General features: G+C 37.4%; 1 protein-coding gene and 1 long non-coding RNA gene across 3 annotated transcripts in view; one reads left to right on the top strand and one right to left on the bottom strand.

Moving 5' to 3' along the window:
• The window catches only part of GNAL (G protein subunit alpha L), a 188463-nt gene that overhangs the window by 87886 nt on the left and 73569 nt on the right, over nucleotides 1–27008 (top strand). The gene's annotated exons all lie outside the window — the stretch shown is intronic.
• Nucleotides 551–7560, bottom strand: LOC116449841. The gene is made up of 2 exons (XR_004242565.1): nucleotides 7202–7560; nucleotides 551–1793 (listed from the first exon to the last, which is right to left on the bottom strand). It is a non-coding gene; the product is annotated as an uncharacterized LOC116449841 (long non-coding RNA).

The raw sequence follows: 27008 nt of genomic DNA, 5'->3' as shown, positions 1-27008 counted from the left end.
TCAGATTTTAGCTAAGCTAAATTGTGTTGTTTAGGAGATAAATGGAGAGGAAATATGATACAATCTAATGTTTTGTCTTCATAAAGTCCAGTGAAGTTTTTCAGTTGAACTTTTCAACTCCTGCTAAAAATGTTAAATACAACCTCCAATATCTGTGCCTGTGTTAACTCAAGCACTAAATTATTTCATCGCTTTTCTCATGGAGGAAAAAAAGAGGAAAAGCAAAACCTCCTTTGCATTTCAACCTGGATTTATGTAACCAGAAAAAATGGAAAGAGAATATATCAATCTTTGCAAAAATACAGACGCCATCTTAGCTGAATACTTAATATATTAATTATTTTGCAAGCTGAGTACTTAATAACAAGTACTACGTGGAGGCAAGCTGAAGGCTTCTCTGCATCTAGCAGTATTTGTAATTTGTTTTAAATTGCATTACTGCCATCCTTTACCTTAGTTTCCATGTTCAGTTCTCCAAAATCTGAATCCTCTCTTATCACAAGGAAAATGTACCAGTGATGTTTCCTGAGCATGCAAAGACACACTTGGAAAGGAAGTTCACTTTTTTATTAAGTGAAGTAAAATATTGGCATGAGCATGTTTGTCACCAGGTTTGTTAAAAAAAAATCAAGCTGCTTTAGACTAGAATAAAATCATTCTCCATCTGTGTCTAACAAATTATCTAAAATATAAATATACGTGTTCAAAACTAGTACAATGTTATATCAATAGAAGCCAATTTTTTTACTTTATTCTTCAAAATAAGTGCAAAACAAGAATAATGACATTTTACTCAAAGTTAAAGGTTTAATTTAAGCAGGTTTTGTTTTGTTGTTATTTTTTTAAGATCAGAAGAAGTTTCCAAGAAAGTTTACAATGTGGTAGATAGAAAATGTGATTGAAAGCCAACCAACTTAGAATTATCCTCTGTAGCCAACTACAAGTGAAAATTATCAGTGAGGAAGAGAAATAACTAGCTTGTTTGCTCCATTTGTATGAATGGGTGTCAAAAATACATCAAAACCAAACAGAATAAAACTTGGAACTGAATCATCAGTACCATTTTTAAAAATACCTGAAACTTGTGACTCCTCACTTTACGAGTAGGGAATGTTCAAGAAATGTAATACAATTGGTTTGCATCAGTTGCAAAAAAAAAGCAATAATATTTGGGGTTTAATGGATTTATTCTGCTTTTCCAAGACCTTTATACCTTGTATGCATTAGTGAAGTGTTTACTGTAAAAATAGTATTTGACCACTACAGCAAATGTGTACACCTGAGTAGTGCACCAGTTTTTGAGATGTTGTTTATTATACTGCTTATTTTATTTATAGTGTTATTATATTATTTTTCTGACAGTAGTCTTAAAGAGGTGGAAAAAAATTTCAGCATTAATTGTTGTTTAACAACAGGAATTATGTAGGTTTCTTCTTTTTTTTATGGATACACATAATCAATACTGCATCCTTGAGTAATTCATCAGAATATTTCTTTCTTTATTAGTGGTTTTCACAGCATCAGAAAGGCTTTCCTGCTGTGCTTTCCCAACTCTCTCCTGCTAGATACTCTCTTCTCCTGTCTAGGGGCATCTGCTCGGGGATGGTTGAGGTGAAGGAAAGAGGATGCTGAAGAAGGCAGCCCAATATTTCCCTTGGTTTTCTCTTCTTTCCTTCCTATCCTTGACTTGTCCTTTCCTTCCCTGGTAGGATCTGGGCAGTGGACTCCCCCAAAGATATCTCCTCAGCAGAAGGCCTCTCAGGAATGGCTTGGCTGTTTCTGCTTCGTGCCACCTGCAGAGACATCACGAGAGGCCAAGTTATATTTTTACCTGACACAAGCTCTCTGACATGAAAAATGAACTTTTGCCCTACATGTTTGTGATACTGTCCTGTTGAATTGTTTTCTGTCTAAAGTACATGTTTCTCAGTGTGAAACACTTCCAGCTAATCAAAAAGCACTGGATGAATACACTTGGGTAAAAGGAAGCGTGTTGGTAATACAAACCATATATCACTAACATCTGTATTTTGAACCTGATTGAGCAAAGTAAGAACAAATAACTACTGATATTTACTAAAGCCTTTTATGCAGATTACATAAAAGCAAACGTCTTAGAGAACATTGTCACTAAGAAATAGGAGATTTTGATTAATTCTTTAAACCATTTAAATGTAGCTTTAAAATCATATGCACAATCTGGGCTGCTAAGCTTTTACTGTCTTCCTTTAAGGTTGAGATTTAATTAAAGGTCAGTGTCACACACATTTCCACAATGCATAGTAAAACCCTGGAATGAAATAAGCCTCACTTGAACATTTGATTAGACAAGATAATGTATTTCCCCCTGGAGTAGTTTGTTATTCAAAACAAGCTCTTTAGGGAAGGAAGTTCACATCAGTTGGTAACTGTTCCTGTGGATACCAAAGAACTTTGTACAGTAAATTCCACTGCAGGTCATTTAGGAGCTGGAAGCATGTCCCATGTCTAAAAGTATCAAAATGTATTAAAAAAAAAAACAACAACAAAAACACCAGCTAGATAGCAAAGAAACAGCAGGCTGTTATAGTAGAAAAAAATTAGCACCCACATTTACAGAGACATTCATGTTTTTATCTAGTCAAGAAATTGCACCTTTCTAGTAGATGAATTTTAGAAATGCTGTTTTACGCCCTGTCAAAAAGAAAACAATCAAAAAATTTACTATAAACTGATACCCTTACATGTAATATGGAACTGAATAACTTCCAGCTTTAATTTCCCTGTAAACATAGTTCTAGACTTCAAAATGATTAGCTATTCTGATTTGTAGATGGCATCTTTTCTTCTGTCATTGACCTGGTTAGACCCTTCTTGTCTTCACTCACCACTTATCTTGAAAGTTATAGTGACCAGTAGCACGTGGTGGCAGCAAGCCATGTTCATTAGGACTCAACTAAATTTTAACTTCTTACTATTTCTGATTATCCATACTAATTGACTTTAGACAGTAAGCACAAAACTAATGTTTTGTTTTGGACTCTTAAACACTCTCTAAAACAAAGACTTTTTTTTGTGGGATGGGAACATTCCATCCAGTTAATAAATGTTTGCTGCTGGAAAAGCAGTTTTCAAACATTTTGCAGTATAGCAATAAGTCTGCTATATCTCTGGTGGGTGCTTGAGTTTTGAAATCCAGTTTAAATCTAATTTTGACTTTATCTTGGCCATGTTGTTTGTGTCTTTGATTACAGAAGTTTCTGTAAAATAGCCAGCCCAAGAGTTATTGTGTTCTGAGGTTGCTGAAGCTGCTAAAAAAGCTGTGGTTCGTAGCTTAAATTTGTTCTGTGGAATAATGATGGTGGTGATCATGAAAGTTTCTTAGATTTGGAGGAAAGGTTCTGCAAGTTTTATGTAGTATATATTATATAGTATCATTATAATATATAATATTAAAGAGTGACTCAGTATAGCTATATGTGGATATTATACAAATGAGCTAAGATAGTTTTATATTGTCACCCTTGGTACATAGTACTAGCCAGTACTATGAGTCAGTAGATAGTCCCCAATGTGAAAAATAGGCATACTCCGGCAGCCAGCTCAGATCTCTATACAATTCCAGCAAGTAACTTAAATTGCATTTCCTCCGTTCCTTCTCCTGCCTTTCTTCCTAGCTAAAGCAGAATGGAGTATGTGCTTGGCATAATCTGCTTTTGATCTTTACCAGGAGCTCTAAGTGAGTTTTTTTCAGTGCTGTAGAGTGTAATTTGTTCTGTAAGTAGTGGAGCTAATAAATTCTGGTTGTCTTTGGCTGTCACTTCTCCAGTGACAGTAAAAAGCCTGTTTCTCCTTCAGGTCTGTTGCTTGATTCTCCTCAGAGCAGTCCCAGTCCCCTTCCAGGTGGACAAGTGCATGTCAGGGCATTTTTGGTGAATAAGTGCGGGCTGGCTGATCAGACCATGTGTGTCCATCAGCAGCTAATTCAGCACAAACAGGTAACTTGTTAGGATCATGCTAAAAACTTCCCTTCAGTGAGGAGGTGTCAAACCAACCCCTTCCTCCAGCCAAGGGCAGTCCTGTTAAACTTGGAGGCCTTCTTTGAGTTCTCTGCTTTTTTTGTGGCATTTGTTTGGAACTGGCCAGTGGATTGCAGAGTTAGGTGAAAGCCATGATTGCTTGTCAGACAGGTGATCTGACAGTGTAAGTCTCCACTCCTTAGGAAACAAAGCTGAGGAGACAGCATAACTTGGCAGTAGGGCTGAAACAGATTGGTAAATTAAGCCACAACTGAAATTTAAATGGGACATATACATTTTATGTTTATGGTCGCATTTTATGCTTACAGCTGCCAATTACCTTTCTCCTTCAAGACAGTATATTTTTTAAGAACCATGGAGTGCTGAATAGTATTTTTCATTGTCAAGGAGAATGGAAGGTTTTCTGCTCATAAGTTTAAAGAAATGAATTCTTATGAGCAGGTGGGTGAAGTGATGGACCCAGGTGCGGAATGTTGAGTGCAACATTGCCCCAGTGTTTCGCTGCATGAGTCTGTCTTTGTTGGATGTACAGACACTTCTGAATAATGTTCTGTATAAAAGTGGATCTTGTGTCATCTTTGTTAATGTATCTTTTTTGCTCTTTCAACAAGTTGTAAAATGTTTGTATTGACTGCCTAAGCTTTCATTTCAGTCCTTTTGGGTTTTTTGTGTGAACTTTTCTGCTGGCCTGCTTCAGTCAGGTGTAACACATCTCGATTTCTGTCCTTCTAGTTAGGCACAAAGCTCAAGACTGATTTTCAGAAGTATATGCACATTCAAATTGTACATGGCTAATTTGAGAAGGAATATTTTTTAACTACAAAAATAGTTTTTAAGTGTATTTTAGATGAGGAAGTTAATTTCCCTGAGCATGCTGTGGAAGAAGATGTTCTATGTCCTGTACTTCATCAAAAGATCCTGTCTTACAGCATCAGTATCATCAACATACAGAGTATGATTTGCTGGAGAACAGCATAGGATTTGAGGTTGATACCTATCATCACCAGTGCCAGTGAGATTTGTAGTGGCTGTCTCATTTTTAAGGTCTCATCACTTCTCAACAGCCTTTAAAATACAATCATTACAGAAAATAACAATTTTTCAAATAGAAAAATGACAGATTTTTAACTAGTTTTACAAATTTATGAATTCCTACATTTTAATTGGTGTCCCCATTAATGTCATGTCATTAAGTCCACAATAAGATAGTTCTTGATGTATACATCCACATAAAAAATGTTCAGTTGAAGTGTGCACTGCTAGATAGAAATGTTCAGTGTAGCTCTTTCTTGTGGTTCATAATATGAGGGAAAGAGGATAGCCATTGTGAAAAGTTGTTACTACAAAATGCAGAAGACATGAGATCTAATGATGTGTTAAAAGTAACTTTCAATAGCTGTTCTAAATTAAGAGCTTAATGGCTAAACAGACATGCTTCAAGTTTTTTTGAAAAAAGATTCCACTGAGGTACAGTTCAGCCATCTCTTTTAGTTGGAAGGCTGTGGCAACGCCTTCCAGTGACAAAACTGCCAGTGGTATCAGGAGCCAATACTTGCAACATACCCAATCTCTATTTTCATCCAAGAAAAGGTACACTGTCATAGGTCTGTTTCATGTAGTGTGAATTCATCATTGCCTTGGGCTGGCCAAAGTGATTGTGGGTGGTACAGAATACAGAGTTGCATAGCCATCATTTTCATGCTGTGCTGTTCAAAGCAGGGGAAATTTACAGAGGGTTTCTGACAACAGAATGCTTTGACACTTCTGTCCTGCATGGTACTGATGGTTTGATATTTTAAGTGCATTGAAGAGTTTTTAAAAACTTGCTTTGATGTCTGAAATACTACATTAATAACTTTTTTTTAAATTTTCTGATTTAAGATCACTGTTTTGTAAGTGAAAGCAAATAGCCATTTCACAAATACAAGTGTAATATGATATTGCTGTGTTTCAGTGAATTACAACAGAGCTCTGCTTTTCCTTACTGCAGATAAGACACGAGCAGTGTAGTGCTTTTCAGATTACTGAGCACTTAATGAATTTTGAGATGAGATTATTCAGTTCATAGCTAGGTAGTTTGAAGGTATGCTTTCTTCAAACATGATAGTTCTTCATTAAAAGTTGTAGGTATCATTTCAGTTTTCATATCATAGTTGTAAATTTCTTATGGGCAAACCTTGTTCTGAAAACACTCAGCATAGCTAGAAAAGTGAAAATATTGATTGAAAATGTGAGAAAATCTGGCGATAACAGTTGAGAGTGTTTATTCAATACTGTAACTAACAAACAAAATCCTATTAATATTTGGAGTGATTTACTTCATCAAGGTGGACAGTGGAATTTCGACTGCGCTTAGAGACGGAAAAAGGAAAAGTATGGGGTTTATATGTTTGAGCCCTTATACTGTACCAACAGTGAGTGAATAGTGATTTGTAGCATTATTTTTTTGCAGTATAGAATTAGTTCACGAAACACGGAGATGGATTTACACATACATGAAAATCTATTGCACTAGTCTTAGTTTAGCAGAGTTGAAAATAAATACATCAAAAGACATTGAAATACATCTTCCTTAATATGATCTTACTGTAATGGATACAAAATGTATTAATATAAACAGACTTTAATGTGTGAATTTAGAAGTCCTTTAGGAAAAAAATACAAGCAAGCAGGCAGTTAAAAATTTTTGTGTATGTCCCTAGTAACCTCTCAAGGACATTCCATGTCATACAGTACTTTTTTCAGTCCAGTGAGTGAATAATAAAGTGATTTCCCCCCTCCTATTCCCCTGTCAGCAGGGTTGGTTGAATTGTAAATCTACATAAATCATTTGTAAGTATATCCTGCCATACTTTATTAATCTCTGCATTAGATTGTAGGGATGCAAACATTGTAAAATATATAATATCATGCAGGCTTGGGCAGTCCTATGATTGCAGTACAAGAAGAGAGATTCAATTTTATGAGTTTGTATTATTCTCCCACTGAAATGCTTTCCAAGCAGTCTGGCTTATTTTTACTTTGAAAGTCTAATGCTGGCTTTCCAGGACTTGGTTTAGTTGCTGCAGCCTCTGGCTATTTTTATTCCACTCCTAAGAAATGTGGATCTCAACAGAAGCCTTTTTCCAATCCACACATTGTCTGGAAAATCTTACATACTATATAAAAGTTAATCTACTTACCTGAAGATCCAACTTCTTCCTGTAGTATCTTGGATTTCTTCCAGCATCAGCAAAGAAAGGTCATCGTTTGGACCTATCATATACAGAACCATTGTTGAAAAAATAACTTGGTGTTTAAATTTAAACTTCATTGTTACGTATTTAGTTATTGACCTGTGTATCTGTGAAAAGAAGTGCATTTCTTCCTTCCTCTCTCCCTTCCTCTTCCTCCCACCAAGGGAGGTCGGGTCCTCCTGCTACCTTTCTGCCTTTGTCCCCCATTAAAAATAGAGCTCCTCCACTTCATTATCATTTTCCTGAGCAGCTCAGCCCCAGTGCACTCGGTCACAAGATTCACTTTCCACTCTTGCCAGCATCCCTACAGACTTCTTTGTCCTAGATAGCACTTTCCCAGTGAGACACCAGATGACATAAGGAGATTAGACAAGGGTGACCAGCTCTGTGGCAAGAAAGTGGGAAGTGTCTGGGTTCTGTTTGCGTGGGAATCCTCCTGATAGGCAGAAACTCTTTCCTTCTGCTTTGTTACCACCTGTGGGAGAATACAACAAGATACTTTCAATGGGAATAGCAGGTTTTTGCTTGCAGCAGAAATTTCCCTTTTTACTTGAATCAGGGTTTGGATTAGTGCTAGTTTTTAGTCATCTGGAGATTTTCTCAAAGAGATACTGTTCCTTGGTGGGATTATTTTTCGTTATTCTCCCATGGGGTTGATTTTGCGTTACCCTTATGGTAAATTGTCAGTGGAGTTCGGAGAAAAGAAAGCAAATCTAGCAATACATCTAAGAAAGCCCACCTACTGCTATCAGTCTGAAAGTCTGTGGGCCTCTGAACAGAGTAGGTTGGTGGTGAAGGGAATCAGCATGTCTTGTGGGTTACTCAATTGCCTTTGTTCCCTACAGATCATTAGTTAAAGGTTCAGCAAAATGGTAAGAAATTCAGAACTCAGGAGTATTTTAGATTATCCTTTTTTCAGCTCAGTTATGGTAGTGAGCATTAGACTGGGTGTGGGGAAGGTCTGGTAAGATGTACAGATCTTTCCTTCACGTGATTGATGCACATTTTCTTCTGAAGAAGAAAAAGGGATCTCTTTATTTTAGAAATGTCCCAATTAAGAAAACTGTCCAGCTTGTTTTGAAATTCTTTCAATTTAACTCCACATGATGTACTACCTCCATTGAGGTGGTTGTAATCTTTTTGTTAATACAGGGGGCAAACTCAGATTCAAAAAATATTCCGTCAATTAACTCTGAAGTGATTATGGATAATGTAGATAAATAATCATACTACTAAAATAGTAGTAAGTGTGAATTCTTACTGAAGTATCAAAATTTCCTAGAGATGAGAGTAGGTTTTTTTTCTGATTTGTATATGGGCAAACTGAGCCACCAGAGGTCACAGAGAATAGTTGGCAGAGCCAGAAATAGAGCTCAGGCTTTTCTACTTTCAGCTCAGTGTTCTTGTCACTGGATACCACCAGATGGTCTCCAGATTATTCAGTAAATAAGCCTCTGCATCCTCCATAAATATTCCGCCAAAGCCAACTGGCTGTGTCTCTCGCTTGCTAGCTCCCAGTCTATGAGAGTGGCTGACTTGGCAGGTAATGCTGTAGCTGGCCCCATTGAGCAATCCTCTACTCTGCAGGTTCTCTGGTTTTACCAGGCAGAACAATCTCTTCTCTGCCACTGCTTTGAGCAATTCTTCTCTTCATATCAAGGAACTTTTTGGTTTTTAGTGTAAGACTTTTCTGTGTATGCTTGAGGCAAACAATCTGATTTAAAGAAAAAAATCAGACTGATAACTGCCTGCAGATGTCAGAAAAGCATCTAAAGAAATATTTTATCTGCTTTTAAAATCTGGGTGACTTAATTGTTTCTGTGTGCCTTGAGAAACATATATGCATGCACTTGTGGCTCTGTGTGTCTGTGTGTGTGTAGCATAAATACCAGATGGGAGAGGAGGTTCATGACTAAAAAACAAACTGTCTCCTAGTCTCTCTTAAATCATTTATTCACTTCCTAGTTTATAGGCCTTTTTTTAAATATCTGTTCTGCTGAGGGTTTTCAAGGATCTTCAGTTCTTCAAAATTTTTCCTATGCAATAATGCGTGCCTCATATAGAAGTGTCCAAACTAACTTTTATGTGCCGCTATTCTGTTGGTGAGTTTAGTAGCAGAAATCCAAATGCTGGCCAACAGCAGCTTTTCTCAATTCACACTGCTGCTATCATTGTGCTGCCAGTATTTTGAAAAAAAATTAGTTTTTTCTAAAGTAGACAGTTGGCTGCAGGGTGGATGAGCCGGCTGACTGGAATGAACCTTTGACTGGTATTCCCCAAAACTGGGTAAAGCAGTTGACTGGCTGGAGGCAGGGCTGCCATTCACAAGGACCTTGGTACACTCTGCAGAGCTGGGCTCCCAGAAACCTCCAGGAGTTCAGCAATGAGAAGTGCTGTGTCAAGCACCTGGGACAAAAAAACCCTTGAGTACCAGTATGGACAGGAGACCAGCTGGCCAAGTAGCATTTTCACTGAAAGTTATCTTGGAGGTCTGAGGGAGACAGAATCATTGAGTCAGCAGTGTCTTGTGCATACTGACCACCAGGAAGAGTGTCAGCTGGTCAGGAGAAGAGATTATTCCTCTCTACACAACACTCATGAGACCTTGTCTAGGGGTTGTGTCTAATTCTGCACCCACCCCGAAATGTCAGAAAGCTGCAGCAAGTCCAGTGGAAGAACCATTAACAAAGTGAGGAAAATGATTGAGCCTGGAAAGAGAAGGCTAAGGCAGGATTTAATAACAATCAGTCCCCATTTAAAAGAGACAGGGAGTTACAGAAACAGAGCCAGACCCCTCTCAGAGGTGCACAGGGGTAAAACAAGAGATAACAGACTCACATGCAACAATGGAAGGTCATATTAGGAAAAAAAATTCACTTTGGCCAGACATGAACAGGTGGTCCAGAAAGGCTGTGACATCCCCATCCTTGGACACTTTCAAGATTCAGCTGTAAATGTGATAGGAGTCCTGCTTTGAGCAGGAGGTTGGCCTGGGTGATCCAGAAACCACTTCCAATATAAATTTCTCTGTGATTCTATGTGTATAGCTGGTTCATGCCAGAGGTGTGTGTCCTTGTGGGGTGACAGACTTTGGAGTACCTGTAACTAGTGAGATTGATCTACATCTTTCCTGCAAAGAAAATACAGCTCTATATAATGCACGTCACACAGTCAAGAAGTCTAAAGCAGTAAGCAGCCTGCATGTATTTCTTTGTTTGTTTTCACCTAAATGTAGAGCTTGAAGAACTTGAAGTTGGAGCTTGTACTCTTGGTTTATAAATTTTCCTGATCGTGGCAAAAGAGAAAGAACAGTTTTGAAACAACATTTGAGTTATATGGATGGAATCACCAACAGAAAGCATCCAGATCAGCATCGAATGAACTGTTGTAACTCAGCTGTGTAGATCCCAGTTGTACAAGAGCCAAGTATAGCTGTGAAGAAGTGGCCAGGGTCATGATGATATAAGGTGGTAACAGAAGGAGAAGGCATCAACTGGTGTCAGACTTGCTCCCGTTTCAGGTAGCCTTGTTGAAACTGTTCCCCGTGGCAAGGACATTTCTTGTATCATCCCACCTGTTTTGGAGGTGTTGGCCACCATCCTTAACAACCTGAAGACAGCTCACCGAGAATTAAGATGCCCAGTTTTACAGGGCCAGAACAATATAGTAATCACATACCACAGAAATTACAGGTCCCACTTCAAGGGACAGTGTGTTTAAAAATGTAGCATGTAAAGGTGAGAGTTGAGTATTAAACTGGCTGCTTTAACAATTTCCACATTAGCGAGGTCTCCCCAGTGACCTGTCACTTCTGCTGCAGTTTTTTCAGGAATGCTTGGTCTCCTCTGTTGGCTGGTGGTGTCCTCAACCACTGTTTTTGTCTCTCTACAGTAAAGGAGCCAGGCTACTCTGCTATGAGTTCTGCCATCTCCATAGGCTTTAACTGAGAATTGGAAGATAGGGCAATTTGTCTGTCAGCTTCAGAGTTTATTTGGTTTAAAAATAAATCATGAGATGGAGGTCAGCTGCCTTTTCATGCAAATCAGTGTCATGGTTTCAACTTGATAATTTTGGTACTGTGCAAATTGTTGTTCATTTGTTGCAGTCTGTTCTCAAGTTTCTCTGCCTGACCTCTAGATGCCCCAAAAAGTATATGCAAACTGAAGGGAGGAGGAGAAGGGAGAGAGATGTTTATTGAAAACTCTTACTAGGATTTTCAGAATTTACCAGTGTTGGTTATGCAATTTTAATGTTTCAGTTTTAAATACCCTCAGTAATTGGGTCCATTTAAGATGTGAGGACAAGGTGTGAGCAAGGAATTTTATGAAATCAAATCAGTTGTTCTTGCAGTGTGTTTCTTTGTAGGTATAGATATATATCACCATGCTCTATGATTATTTTATATATGAAACACATAGGAACAAGAGGTAGGGATTTCCTATCAATATCATCAAAACTGGCTTTGGAATCTGCTGTGTGTTGACGTTGGAAAATGTAGGCTCAAGAGAACAGGGATAATGTGTTTGTGGAATGCTGTCAAGTTTGCTAGCCTTAAAAGTAGACATTTTGATGCATGATACAGACACCCACCTGACTAATTATATTGTCCCCCTGCTCTTTCGGTTGTTTTCTAATGGCAGAATTGAAGTGCAATTTACAAGTTATTTGCAACTTCTGGAGAAGAGGATTGTTCTACATGAAGGGAGAAAGATACAACCCTCATCTACTTAGAAGAATGTGACAGAGAAAAGTGTTTACACAGGCTTATGTCACGCTCAGCTGTATGCTAAAACAGCTGCTCGCTCTAATTTAAGACTAAGAGCATTGACAGTGTCCACTAAAAACACTGGGCCTATTGTGTTAGCAGTCCAGATAACCAGTAGTTGGCATCTAGGCTACTATTTTCTTTCTTTTTTGTTTTTCTTTTCTTTTTCTTTTTTCTGGTCCTCTCCATGATCCTTGAAGTTGCAGAGCCTTTCAAAAGCAGTTTTCATTTTCATGTTTTTACACAAATACATACATGCATGCCCTATTTGCCTTACTTTTCACTGTTCCCAAACATTTTTAATCTGAGGCCATAAAGGAAGATGAAACCATAACCTCATTGGTTTCTTCCTACAACATCTCATGGATTAAAAAATCCCCTAAGGATTCTAAATTGTAACCTTTACCTTCAAGTGTTCTTTGCTTTAAGCTGAGATTTTTGGGTTTAGTGATTCATCAGTTAGTGTGAGGTTTTATTTCTAGAGAAATGTTAGGAGCATAGTTTCAGGTATTTTCTTCAGCTTCCAAAATCCTGTGCCTGATTTTATAGGGTCAGGAGCTACTCACCTTTTTAAAATGTCTGGTTCTGTTTGGCAGCTGATGCCTCTGGAAAACACACAGGCTGGCTTGAAGGGGAACACTTCATTGAAAATGCTGAGTTCACAAAACTTCTGAGCAGAGGGCACAAAGCTCAAAGTGTTGTTTGAAAGAGATTTTGATAGCAAGGTCTCCTGAATCTGCTTCTTTACTTAGGTCTGCCACATTCATAAATTTTTTGCTTCTTTTCCTTGAAAATAATAGAGGTAATACAGTTTTTTGCGTGGTTTCTTCTTCGTTACTGATCTCCAAAGATCTCAAAAGATCTCCTGTCTAAAAGGATCCTTGCACCCTGCATGTGAAAAAAAATCCGAGGGATTCCACTGACGAGGCTTCAACAAATGAGGATGCTCCATCCAAAACTTTTAACTAATCTTGAGAAACTGAACTCTCATCAGACTGAAAAACAAGCCAACTTCCACATCTCTCTCATTTAAAATAATATTAAAAAAAACTTTCTTAGAAGTACTTTCCTTTCTCTGTGGGAAGGCAGCAATGATATGCTACTGAAAGTCATCCTAACTTAAAGGACCACACAGCCTGAAAAAAACCGGTCCCGCTTCCCTCATCCCTTCGAAGGACCTCCCCTGCTTTTTAGGTTAAATGGAAAGAAAATCAGATGGAGTCAGGGCTCAATCTCCAAGGTTTGCCAGTCAAGGTGATCCCAGCTTCTCATTCCAAAATCAACATCACATTTTTATTTCCGGAGAAATGCAAGAAACAAGGGAAACCAATCCTTCTCACTCCTGCACATGTAGAAAAAGTAATCAGGAACACAGATAAATGACACCAAATATAGTATATTACTTTTCAGTTCTCTCAGGTGGTGTGGCCCTAGTCGATATGTGTGCCTCTTCAGAGAGGGAGGTGAACAACTGGAATTTAAACCATTGTGCAGAGAAGTCTATGGACAGGAAGATACTTTACTAACAGTATTGGTCAGAAGCAGATCAAATCTTTAAGCTGTTGTATTATTCTTTATGTTGTCTTCAAGGAAAAAAAAAAGGCAATGCAAAACTCTCCGTAGAACAAAGCAAAAGAAATTGAGCTGGTGCTTTCATTTTTGCCTAGCGGACTTGTTGCACAAGGTGCCCCCAAAGTGTTTCGAGGTTTTCTGATTCCCATAAGGTTTTTATAGTGCAAGTGGTGGGTTTGAGGGTTTTTCTCTGTTAGGTATCCTTTTTTGCAAAGTTACTTTGCAGAACCTAAGATAGCTGTAAGAAGTTCCAGTTGATGGAGATGATCTGAACAGCAAATGCAAAGAAAATATTTAGAAAAAAATGAAAACCTATAAGATATTATCAAAAACGTCTGAAGAAAAACAACTGTAAATAACAAAAAGAAGTTCAGCAGTACTTTGCTAAAACAGGGCTGCAGCAGCGATCAAGAGGGTCTCTCTGCAGAACTGCTCCAGACAGAGTAAACACTGGTGCACAGCTTAAACGTGATGTTTGTCTGAAGTTAAACAGTTGGAAAACAAACTCTGTGAGTTTATCTCAATGTGTTCAGGACACCTTTTGCTGTGGGAAGTAATCTGAACTGGGTGGCAAGGGAATGCAAAAAAAATTTTTTTTTATCTAAGAGACAAAGTTCGTATTCTAAAATCAAGTGTTGGACAACTGGACCATCTGGAGACTCTACCCAGTGAGAGGATAGGTACCCATGAAGACAGAAAATCAGTCTCCAGATGCTTTTTGAAGGCATAGGAAAACTCTCAGTGAAATCTAAAATAAATTTCCCACTACTCTCAGGTCATATATGGACCTCATGACACTCTGTTGCTTTGACAAAACTTAAAAGAAGTAGAGATCACCTACAACTGAATATAAAGGAGAAAATTTGAATCATCTAAGACCATTATTTTAGTAATTGTGAAAAAGAAGAGAAATTTCTTGCCCAGATCGTAAAGAAAGATACAGAGATCAGAGACAACACTTACTTTGAATGTGTTTGTTTATTTACTTCTTCATGATTGTGTTTCATTTTATGTTTATAGGACCTTAGTGTTTAAAGTCCAGAAGCAGTAATCAGACTATCAGTGTGTATTGTTGGGAAAAGAAACTCCACTTCTAATGAAAGTATTTTTTTTTTTAATCATATCCTTCCAATATAGGAAATAAGTGCAAGGTAAAATGTGTTGGTGACCATTTAAAGAAAAATCTTGACGGTAGTAGTTTATTATGTTTATCCTTATGATAAATTTCCATTTACTGTGAGGAATGAACATAGATGTATTTTTTAACTCTTTTAAAAGACACCATGAAAAATGAAGATGTATAATGATGTAAAGATGCATGAGGTAAAAAACACTGCAGCTACAGGGCAGTACATTTGTACATAGTAGCACAATAAAAACGTTTATTCTGTGACATTTCCCCTTATTTCTGTGAGATGATTACTAAGAATTACAAAAAAAAAAAAAAAAATTCAGCTTTAAATCTCAAAACTCCAGAATACAGGAGGTGACACAAAATTCAGTGGATTGGAATGGATCAGACAGTATCCACAGACAGTGCAGAGCAGATTCTTGCAGAGACCTAAAGCTGCAAAATACTCAGGGATCCTCCAAACAAAGGAGACCAACTGGTTCTTTAAGGGAAGGGCCCTTCCAGTTTGAACCATTTGCTGTTACTCATTGGTGCTGGCACCCAGACAAAGTATCCCTCCCTCATACATTCCTTTCTCACTAGATACATAATTATTCCTTTACAAGCTGTCATAGTTTTAAGCTCCTGACTCAGGTTTCTTAAATACCATCTAAGACAACTGTGTATTCCCTTCTCAGAAACAAGAGTTAGGGGTAGCCTGCAAGGAGACACAGTTGCTCTCCACTCTGAACTTCTTTTTCACCATGGCTTGCGGCTGGGTGCACAAGTAGACATTCTCTTCAAGAGGAGGTTTTTGAAGGATTTCTTAATGATTTCTATTAACAAGAAGTTCCTTCTTTCGGACTTCAGTGGCACTTTGCATCTGTGGAGTCAGATGGTCACTTCTTTTGAGCCAGGATGACACAGTTGGTTCTCAGCTGCATTTTAAGTGTTACTTCATTCACGTCTCCTGCCACAACACTTCCAGGCTTGGCAAGACTTGAGAGAAAGCTGCTGCCAAGTCAAACCTTTTTACCTCATCTCCACCATTGCAGAGCCCGGAGTGTTGTGGGCAACCCCGGGAGAGCAGTACATGATGGAAGTGGTTAGTGAGGAGTGTCCTCTAGTCAGCTGTGCAAACAGATGGTGCTGTGCTGGACATGGCACACTCCTCAAGGCATGGAATTTACATCTTGTGAACCAAGTACACAGGGAATCATAAGATGCCCGGGTAAATAGCAGACACTGTTCATGTGGGTGTATTGTCTGACACACACCTCTGCACACGTGGAAGTGCATGTTCTCTCTGTTTTTACTCAGGCTGGAAAGAGTTGATCTCATTCTTTGGAATTCCTGACAGAACATGGGCAAAGTCCTTTACGTGCCTCTTACTGCCCTTCTTTTTATCCATCAGATACTGCTCTTTCAAGTGATTTTTTTATACTTAAAGCCTGTTCCTCTGTAGAAAAGAGAAACTGGACTTGCTGGGCTTTCTTACAAAGATTTTTGTGAATTAGTGGATTTTAATTAAGAGCTCATTAGAAATCTGTAAGAAGAGTTTTGCTTATTTTGAAAGACAGTTTATAGTTGTTCTGTATTAATGCTAACGTTTTGAAAAGGGGCATCTGCGTCCTCATTGTTATTTTTTTATTTTCATTTAGTTATGTTCTTTTTTAAAGCTAGAATTATGAGTGACATGGAGTAAACAGTATCTAAATAGATTAATTATTACAGAAGCTGTTACGACATGAGAAATTTTAGATTTATTCTGAAAGGCACAGTCACATGGAATGGCACAGCCAGTAAAAACCTGCATCAGTTTTTTTGAGTTTATATTCTTTTCCCTGTCTTCGATAGGTCCTTCTTATTGGAAAAAAACCCAAACGATGACTGTGAGCCCACATGTCTGTGACATGTACATGCTGAAAGGGTTACAGCTATGGCAAAAGATATTTTAGTCAAGTCTTCAAATAGGAATCAGGCAAGATTGAGTTGGGGTCATGAATACAGGAGTGTGCAGTCACCTCACTGTTTTGAGCAGAGGTTTTGGTACCATTTCTCATCAGGAGGTCTGTGATCTTTTGCTGGTGCCCATGGACACAGAGCTGCTTCTGCTGCTTCCAGGTTCAAGAGTTCGCCACTGGCATTCACAGTGTGAGGCAAACAGAGTCTGTACTCAGAATTGGTCTAGAAGCTGGCTAGCCAGCTTTGTCATCTGACTTCAAAAGCACCACACTGGGCTTGGTTTGGGAGGGTTGCTTCGTTCATTTTTCCTTCAAGTAAAGGTAGACTTCTTTATAAATTGTTACAAATTAGGTTTCAAGAGTGTTACACAGTTTTTTGTTCTGTTTTCTGTTTCTCCTGGGCAGAACCTTTTCTTTCAGGCTTTGAAAATGAATGGCTGCAAATTTCAGTTGTTTGTGTACACCTGAAATAATCTTATTTCAATTGTTTCATGATGCCAAATAAGAGTAAGTTTCTCACTTTCATTTTGATTGTGAAAAAGTTTGCTTTGGTGGTCTGCATGGATATAGTAATTTTTAGTGATCATTTAATGTTCCAGCACAACGCAAATATTTCATTTTTTCAATTTTTTAAAATGTGCTTATGTTTAATTAAGTAGAGCAAAACTTTGTATTCTTTCTCTTTAAAATGGAAACTTAAATCTCTTAGTTTGCATTCTGTTTGTTGTAACATTATTGGCCAAGTACAGATACGGTGTGATCAAGTATGGAGCTATTTCAGGAGCTAAGACTCAGGAAAATTAATCTGGGACAGTTTGCAAAAGAAAAGATTAAGATTTGAGCATAAGTTTTTGTGAGTTTAACTTCCCTGGGAGGTGGAAAACTTGGGAAAATCACGTTACTTGCTTCAAATATCCCTTTTCCACAGAAATCCATTAAGTACTCTGGCTGAAGTGTTCTGTGGGATCATTTGAAAATCAGGTGATGTATTTGTGTTGATTAAGGGAATCTGTATTAGGAATCTGAAGGAAACATTGTAAGGTTAGGAATTACAATAATTGCTTCAGTCCGATAAATGCAGTGAGATCAATGAAAGCAATACCATATATGTGCGCTTTTTTCTGCTGCATCCATCAGAACAGAGAGGAGTTGGATAGGCAGGAGTTTTTAGGAATACTCTTGAGTCTTTCTGAAATAAATCGAGTCTTTTCTTTTTGTGTGTATCTGTGTGTGTGTGTGAAAAACTACTGGGCTTTTCCATGGTACTTCTCTAAATGACTTTTTATTGTTTTCTTAATACAACATGTAAGCTGGTATCCTTTGTGTGGGTACTGGGTGTTTCTTTTAGACTTGGATGTCACTTAGACTTAGTGTCACACTTGTGCTTTGCAGACAGTGCATGCTCTGAGAATACTTCATAAAAAACAGTATGTGCCACTGCAGTTGAAGAAGGACACTTGAAACCTGAACATGATTTTGCTGCACGAGGCTATTTTAGTAGTAAAGAAACCTTTGTAAGAAACTGTGGCTTTGTGTACCTACATTTGCTTTCAGAAATTCAGCTGTTGAAGAAACATCGTGCTGTCTTGAGAGGGCAGTCATATGGGAAAGTGCAAGAGTGTTTTTATGTGCCATGACACAATATTAATTTTTTCTTCTTTCCTCTTAAGTGAAGTGTAAGAATAAATATTTGTACTTGGAAGGATTTTTTCCATAGAAGTGTGTTGGACAGATTTTGGTTTTGTAGTAGTGTATTCCAAGTTTCCGAATACTCTGATTTAATATATAATTAAAAATATGTATTTAGAAGTTATGTGATAACAGATGTTTCAGAGATACAAGCTACACTTAGCTACTATAACCTGATTTAACTTAGTTTGAAAGGATTACTGCGGCTTAAGGAATTGGTTTCCTGTGGTAACATGAGAACACATGGTAGCATGAGAATACATGTATTACATGCAATTACAACTTACCAGGGATTGTGGTTATCCATGTCCATCTTAGCAATAATGGAAAAGTAATACTGTAGTGACTTACTTTGTTCTTATCATAAAGCACCAACCAGTTTCCAGGTGATTACTGTATATTCAGTGTGGATGGGACTCTATAAAAATGTTATTATCTGTATGCCAGTTATCACTAATTTTGAAGTAGTATTTTGAAATTGCCACATTTTTTTTCTCCTTGAATTAGTCGTGGCAGAAATAGTAGGTTTCATGAGCTGCAGGTGTAGAGAGGTGGGTTTGTATCACGTTCGGAGGTGTCTATTCTTGCCTGCCAGTTACATGGCCGGTGCATTGCCCTCTTGCCACAGCAAACAGGAGCTTTTGCTTGGATCTTCAAAGCAGCAGAAGGCTGAATGCCTTAACACAGTCCCAGTGGGTCTTCTGACAGTCCACAAATGGCATTCTGAAGTCCACAAAAAATTATGTCCAGGCTTTAATCTTCAGTATTTACACAGGTCTTTGGGCATGATCAGAAAATACTGTTAACCATATCCAAAATAAATATTTTATACTGTAAAGCGAGAAAACTTGAGTAAGCATTCTTCTGTGGATCTTGATTTACAACACCAAGAAGTATATATACTTTCAATGAAGCAGTCTAATGATTTAAGTCCCTTACAGTTTATCTGTATTTAAACGTTACAAAATTAAAGAGTACAGTTTGGTCATTCTAAACATACCTTGATTGTTTATCGCAGTGGGGTATCTTCTTCTGTGAGGTTCCTTATTTTGCAGCCATGAAGAAACTACTGATTTCATATTGACGTTGTAGTTCTCCCCTTTTCCCTAATGACACAAATACATCAACAGCATAAGAATACGCATTCTTGATAGAACAGTTTATTTGGATCAGTAAAATTTTCAAGTTCTTAATAACTTACTGATTTAAGTCCTAAGTGCATTTGGAGGGGAGGAGGGCATGTTCTAGCAGTCAAGTTAGCTGCTAATACACAGCTAACACAGTTCAGTCAGAACTACAGAACTGATAAATATCATCTCAGTGGTTATTATAAATACAGCTGCTCATTGATTTTTTCCGTACAGCAGCCTTTCGTCTGGAAATGCTGACTCATTGAAACCAAAAGTTTTTAAGAATCCAAGAAAACTTGGAAGAGTGTTTCCTAACAAAACTCTCTGCTAAATGTGCAGCCAGGGAGAGCTTCCAAGGCAGACAGTCAGAACACTCATCTGGGAAATTCAGATTTCTGCTCTGCCTGGTTCTCAGTCAGAGGGCAGAGTGAGATAGCTCTTTTCCCAGAGAACTGACAGGACCACCAACTCACTGGACTTGCAGGAATTCTCTTTGGTTTAGATACTAAGGATAGGCTTAACTGATGTATGTTAAGACGTACATACTGGACTTTTAAGCGCATGTATCTTAAAGAACTTGGTTGTGGGAAAAGTGAACGAACACAGCAGCAATTCATGGTGTTGTCATTTTACTGTCCAAACAGAAAACGAAGGTCTCTCTATAAGGAAAAATTACCTAAATCCGTTAAAAAACAGACAATCTCAGCTTGCTTGAGCTGATGGTGCTAAAATGCTTCTTTCCTCAGCACAAAGAGTAATAACCAGGAAATAACAAGGTCAGCTATCATGCTCTTCGTCCCTTTCACTTGCTAGAAAACACTTTCACCCTCAGCTAGTTTCCTTCCAGAATCACAGCCAGCACACCAGGGCCTTTGGTTGGAAAAGGGTGGGGTCTTGGCTCCTGTGCTGCATGGCTGGATGCTGATGTGTTGTGCTGATTTGTAATCATTTACATGCTGCATACTTCCATACATGATTCCATAGTCTCAACTACTGCTGTATTAAGTACTGTAACAACTTGTAAAGGGTGGGGTGAAAAACGACTGTTCTGGACTTCATTCTTGCAGAGAAGTTAGAAAATCAGAAGAGCAAAAGAACATCTATGCAGGGATGTAGAAAAGACATGGTACATTTTTCAGAATGAGGCTATGAGTGTTGGATCTAGGGTATGCTGGGAGGATAATGTGAAAAAATGTAAGAGCATTCCTGTTTCTGTATCTCAAGAAAAACATAGCCTTAAATAAAACTACCACATAAATAAAGTCTCAAGTCTTGTATGAGAAACTGAATAAAAATAAATAATTTATGTTCATATAAAGAATAGTTTCAAAATTCCTTGACCATAGAAAATACTAATTCTTATAAACGGAGTATCTCTTAGGAATTTTGTTGAAATAAATAAATGCCTAAAATGGGGATTCATGACTTTATTTGACAATTGTACCAGCTCCTCATCAATCCTTTAAGGCAAAGCCAGAATCAAGTTATAAAAATCGACCTTCTATTTATCTTTGCAGTTTAATCATTTGCAAATTATCATTCTTACTGATAGCATTCATAATAATCTACTCGTGTAAGCACGTGTGCATTCCACTGAGTGCATTTTTTCAGTTCATTTAGGATGATTAGAAATTGCTGGGTTGAGTATTTTGTGAAAGTTTTACAAAATGTTTGCCTTGTCTTTATGCAAGCATGTATAGAAACCAAGATATTGCTTACATTCTTCGCATGCAGTGGTGTTACTAAATTGAGAGAAATGTCATGTTTAACTGCAGCTGAATTTCGATTTATTTTGTATTGAATAATTCTAACTTTTGAAATGGCAAGTCGAAAGGGGGAAAATAGTTCAATGTTAAATAATTAAGGAATATTTTTTAATTAGCATTTCAGGAGTGAGATAAAATTTGGCTGTAGAAAGAAAACATAATAGATACATTTTGGCTTTTAGGATTAGTAACAGACTATTGTGTAAAGTCATTCTCTGTTATCTCTATTGTTACAAAATCAAGGATCATTTTTTAATTTGACTAATGATGATACAAGTTAAAAAGTAAAAATACCTTAAAGCCCAACTGACAAAATGAAGGTACATTAAAATATGTGAGCTAAGGTGAAAAAAAAGCTTCCTTAAAAAACCCACAGCACAGGGAGAGCAGAACACTATGGGTACAAATGTTTGGGTTTGTTGGGTTTTTTTACAGAAAAAACTTTACTGCTGTTAAGAGATACAGGCAGAAATGAATGTAGATGTTTTAGTCCCTCTCAACTAGAGTGCTTTCATTAATAACACTTTTTTTCTGCTGCTTTACCATAGAAGAACTAGAAAGACAGGTAACTCTAGTGCTAAATCTCTAAGGTCGAACACCATTCTTCCTGTTACCTGCCATGCTAATTCCAGAGGACCAATGGGTCCTTTGAGTACTTTTCCCATACTTACTGTAAGGGTGATGCTTAGGGTAGATGCTGAGGCTGATTTACAGAGCAAAGATTCATTTCCATAATAAATGTTGGAAATCACAGAATGTCTGCAATTTTTTTTGTTTTCTTTATTTTAACTACTGCAAATTTTCTCCTTTTTTATCGGCAAGGAAGCAGAGTTATGACATTCTCTACCAGATCAATTGGGTGTCCGATTTGAAATTGTGAAGAAAGAGGAAAACAAATTTTCAGTGACTACATTCACTCCTGACATATTCTGAGATGCTTTTGCTTGTCTCTTGCTGTCCATTTGTTTTCTCCTCACTACTTTACATTGTTAAAATCTGAAGATAAACCATCGTAACCAAATTTACATATTTGTTCCCCTGCCCTTTAAAATAATCAGAATGTCTGCTGCAGATTTTAAGTGAGTTACACACACTGATGTATTTCACTCAAGTGAAATACTTTCCACATTAAAACTTTTTGCTGGTTGAGAGGTCTTTAGGATATCAGAAATCAAATCAGGAAACTAAAGGTTTTAGACTGCCAGAGAAAAATAATTTTAAATCACTGTTTTATGTAATACTTTTTTGCAAAATACAGTCGAAGTCACAAGACAGCATCTGTCAGGGCATTTTTATAATTGCTGGAGGGTTGGCTGAGATGGTTGTAAATTCTTGTCAAGTGAAGAAATTAGTCATTAAAACTGACCTTTTTTCCTTCAAGTTTCCAAAGTTTCTCTTAAGAATGCCTAATTTCCTGTTAAGAATATTTATTTTATTTTCTCCTATTCAGATTATTTGGAATGCTTTATTTCTCTCCAAACTCTCCTTTCTCCTTCTCCTCCCAGCTGTATAGAGGAATAGATAACCAATTTAGAATAAAAAATGATCTCCCATCTACTCCTGATGTTAGAGTAAGCTGGTTTTTAACAGTACACCAAGTAAAATCACATTGAAAACATGTCTCCTGTTTGCGAGCTAGCGTGATAAGGAGAGGGAGCTCCCCACCAGAGGAGACTTCCAGGGATTTTTATTTTTTTTCCTACAGCTTGACTGGAAGGTAAGAGCCTCTTTTCTGGTACAAAAGATCTAGTCATAGCCTAGATCTAAACCATATCATAGGAGCTTTACAAATAGGAGAGAAATCAAATGTTCTGGAGGTTGAAATATGCCGCTGATTCAAAACTTCAGTGCCGCTCAAGTGTGGAACCTAAGACCATTCTTGAGGAGTGTTTCAAAAATGTCTCTTTCTCTAAATGTGGCAATGTTGCATCTGATATTAACTGAAGTACAGCCATGGTCTTCAGGCAATTTCTCAAAGAGGGTGCATATGTAGATCTAAGAAGATTTTTCCCCACAACCTGTACTTTTAGCATTTAAAAAAAAAAGGAAAAAAACAGAGCTGGACCAAAACAGTCATTGTAGTGAGCACTTTCCCATCGGGTGTCCTTACCTGTTCTGGAGGATTTGCTCAGCTGAAGGCAGATGCTTGTAAGGTTGTTGCTCCTCCTTCTGCTGTCCTTGTTGGTGGCTTATCCTCCAGAAAGGAAGGAATCATTCCCCCGCGGCACCTTCCTTGTTTGCTGTTTCTCTTTGTCATGTATGCTACCTACCCTTGTCCTTAAGAAGCCAGTGAGAAACTTCTCTTTACAGCTTCTGCCCCTTTTGTCAGGCAAAATCTCCAATTAGTCAATCTTCTGCTCCCCAGGATGTTTGGGTTAGAAAAGCTTATTTACCTTTGGCAATAGCTAATTTGTTTTTGTCCTAGTACACCACAGTCTTAAGTGTTATGATTCCCTTTCATTAGCCCAATGCCTGTAGTTTCAGTGGTTTGGGGAATCTGGCTCAAATATATAACGTTTAATACAAAAAAAGTTTCATAAGCAGAACTTGTTTTCCAGATCATCTCCAAAAACCATTATTGTTACAGTTGAAAGTTTCTTAGGGAGTTTGTTAGGATTATCGCATGAAAATTTGCACGCAAACTAACATTCACAGTGTATTTCATATTTTTTTCATCATTCATATGACTATAATTGCTTTTTTATGTTTATACGGGAGAAATATTCTCAGTTCATATTTGCACTGTTCTTGAATTGCAAAAAATAACGCAACATCTCACCATATACTTGACCTACTCATGTCGAATGTGCCAACAGGTACTTGTATAATTTCTGTCCAAAGTGTTACCCAATTGCTCAATCCAAATCACCTCCATGAACAGGTATTTCCAGTAGTGTGCTGTACTTCTGGAAGCACAATTGGCTTATTACAGTGTTACTTATGTTAAATACTGAAATAGAAGTGTTACCAAAATCCCCCATTTAAAAAGAAATCATAACAGTAATATAGCAAATTCATAGACTGCATAGTCCAAACTGTCCAGAAAAAAAAAAAGCAAGATGGAACACTGGAACTGATTGCCTTGATAGAGTATTTAATAGTTTTCAGCTAATAGAATAGTTAATAAAATGGATAGCAATACACTGTTTTTCCCTCTTTTTATAATTCTGTGGTGATCCAGGTAAGACTGATTGCTTATTTTTTTAAGCAACAGTCTCAAAGAGAAAATAAAACTCTTGAAGAAAAGGCAAAGGCATGCTGTATTTCTTTCAGCAAAGAATTGAGTTGTATGCTGGAAAACATGCATTTGGACTCTATTATATGCTCGCCCTGGCTCTCTGAGTGGTGTATATAATCCCAGATAAATTTAACCATCTGAAAAGTGAGTGTAATGATTCAGTATAGAGCTATGACATGCTTCAGTTGCAGCTGAAGTACTTTGTGACCTGTGCTTGAGTCATTTTGGAAGAGCACATGAGTTTTTCTTACTGTTTATACTTAGAAAGAGATACGGAAAACACTTGTTTTCCATGGGATACCAGCATCAAACTTATATAACTTCCTAAAAATAGATTTTTTTTTTTTCATACATCATAAGAATTGTGACTGGTTTTGTAAAGCCAAACAGAATGGGATCTCTTGTCCTGTTATTTAGTGATGTGTGTGGTTTATCTCTGTTTAAAGTTTTAAGTCAAAGTCAGTTAAAGCGTAGTCTGTGCATGCGCATCAGCTGGTGTTTTCCTTGGGCACTGTCAGTGCCCAGGGAAAGCTTGGACCCCATCCCTGTGGTGTCTCCATCTCTCTCCTCGTGCTGCCCCCAGCTGGGCTCTCACCCCGAGACTAGCCAGGCAGGAAGGGTGTCTGTACAGGGTGCTGCCTTTCCTGGGCAGTGGCCCTTGGAAGCAGGGAGAGAGTGACCATTTTCAGGGAGCTGCTGCATGTATGTGGGGAGTGGGCGATTGCCTCCGGGGAAAGCCAGGAATGGCCTCTGTCGTCCTCTGGCTCGGGCATCCCAGTGGTTTGGCATGACAGCATGGGAGCCCTGAGTAGACAAGAGGTGACTGGTTGGTTTTACAAGCCATTAGGGAACAGTTAGTGCATCTGCAAATAAAGTGCATGCTTTTCTTAGAAGAGTTTTTAAGTTGTTAGTGCTGACACTAAATGCTCTGGATGTGGAAGAACAGTTTGGATGCTGTATATGCAAATAGATGTGCTGATAATGCATGTGCTAATGTTATTTTACGGTACATTTTATTTCTGATTTTTTCTTCAGGTCTGAGATAGTAGCAAAATATGAATGATGAGGGAAATACTTTCATATTTCAACACTTTGTTGACTTAATGTTTTAACTAAAGGACTCAAAGATGGATGTGTCTACGTCTATGGTTTATGACATACAATCTTACATCTGGTTTATGACTTGTAATCTAATTGTGTGGTCACACAGCAGCTGTTTTCTGGGAGGTGTGTTAGATAATCTGTAGTTTTCTAACTTTGTTCCTGGAAATCTTCATTATGAGCAGGTAAGTGTTAGTTGCTACATACAAATACAGTATCTATAGCAGTAAATTACATCTGGAAGTTGCTGATGTGGCTGTAAATCTGCAAACAGAAATTTCCAAGTCAGAGAGAGGACTGACTCAGCATTTTGGAATGTACCAGATTTATACTGCACTAATGGAGAATAATTTTGTATATTCAGAAGAATGTTGTAATTGTTCTAAAAGTTGCTATTAGCATTTCTTGATTTAAATTACCAATCAAATACATAGTTCAATAACATTTAAAAACTGGTAGCTGTGCATTATGTTTGTAAAGAGATATATTTTGAGAACTGAAATTAAAGAAGGATCAGTTGTTTTTATATGCTCATCTATATATATCAACATATAAAATATATAAATATATATCAAGATATAAAAACAATATATAAATATCAAATTAAATTTGCAAGATGTGGAACTCATGAGTGAGCTTGATAAATGTCACAATTTCACCAAAAGGTTTAATAACCATTTTGTTTTAGTCACAGGGAGCATAATATCTGAAAATGTGGTGCCAATTAAATTATATCTCTTAAATTCATACAGCATATGAGTGCAGTGTATCTGCATTGATCTATCAAGGTAGCATAGGTATTCTGACCTAAGGAGTTTTTTCCACCATTGTAATCATGCTTTTTGAATGATGCAGTTAAGCTATCAGATGCTCAATCCTGTGAAAATATTTGCATTCACATTAGTTTTTTGCTCTTACACTGCTGCTATTCACAGGTTTGAATTTCTCACACACTGATCAGGTGTAATTAATCCTGCAAAACTTTGTGATATACAACTCATATCTGTGTCTAAGCAAAATAAAAAAAAAAAAGAAAAAATAACTGTTTACAATTTTGCTATAAAAATTCTTGGGTTTTTTTTTAATATGTAGCAACTGTCTTCTTGTGGCTGTTACCTAACAAAGATACCTATTTTATTTCAAAGAACATATTTATTTAATGATATTCCATCATACCTTTGTTTCCCTCTTCTGTGCAAATTGTTGTCTACAGTATTTTTAGGAACTCAATGCAGTTTTCCTTTTGGAAATGTTTAGTTCAGTCATCTTATCTGGAGTAATGGGAACCACTTAGCGTATTTGGTGAACTATATTAAGTCAGTTCAGTTAGCTGTCCAATATTTGGCATCTATTTTCAAACGAGTCTTTATAATTTATATAATTGAAACATGGCAAATACAACAATACATATTCTGGC

This window comes from Corvus moneduloides, chromosome 1 (genome assembly GCF_009650955.1).
Source record: "Corvus moneduloides isolate bCorMon1 chromosome 1, bCorMon1.pri, whole genome shotgun sequence".
NCBI lineage: Eukaryota > Metazoa > Chordata > Aves > Passeriformes > Corvidae > Corvus > Corvus moneduloides.
The sequence above is the reverse complement of the archived record's forward strand: the minus strand, read 5'-3'. Positions and strand labels throughout refer to the sequence as shown.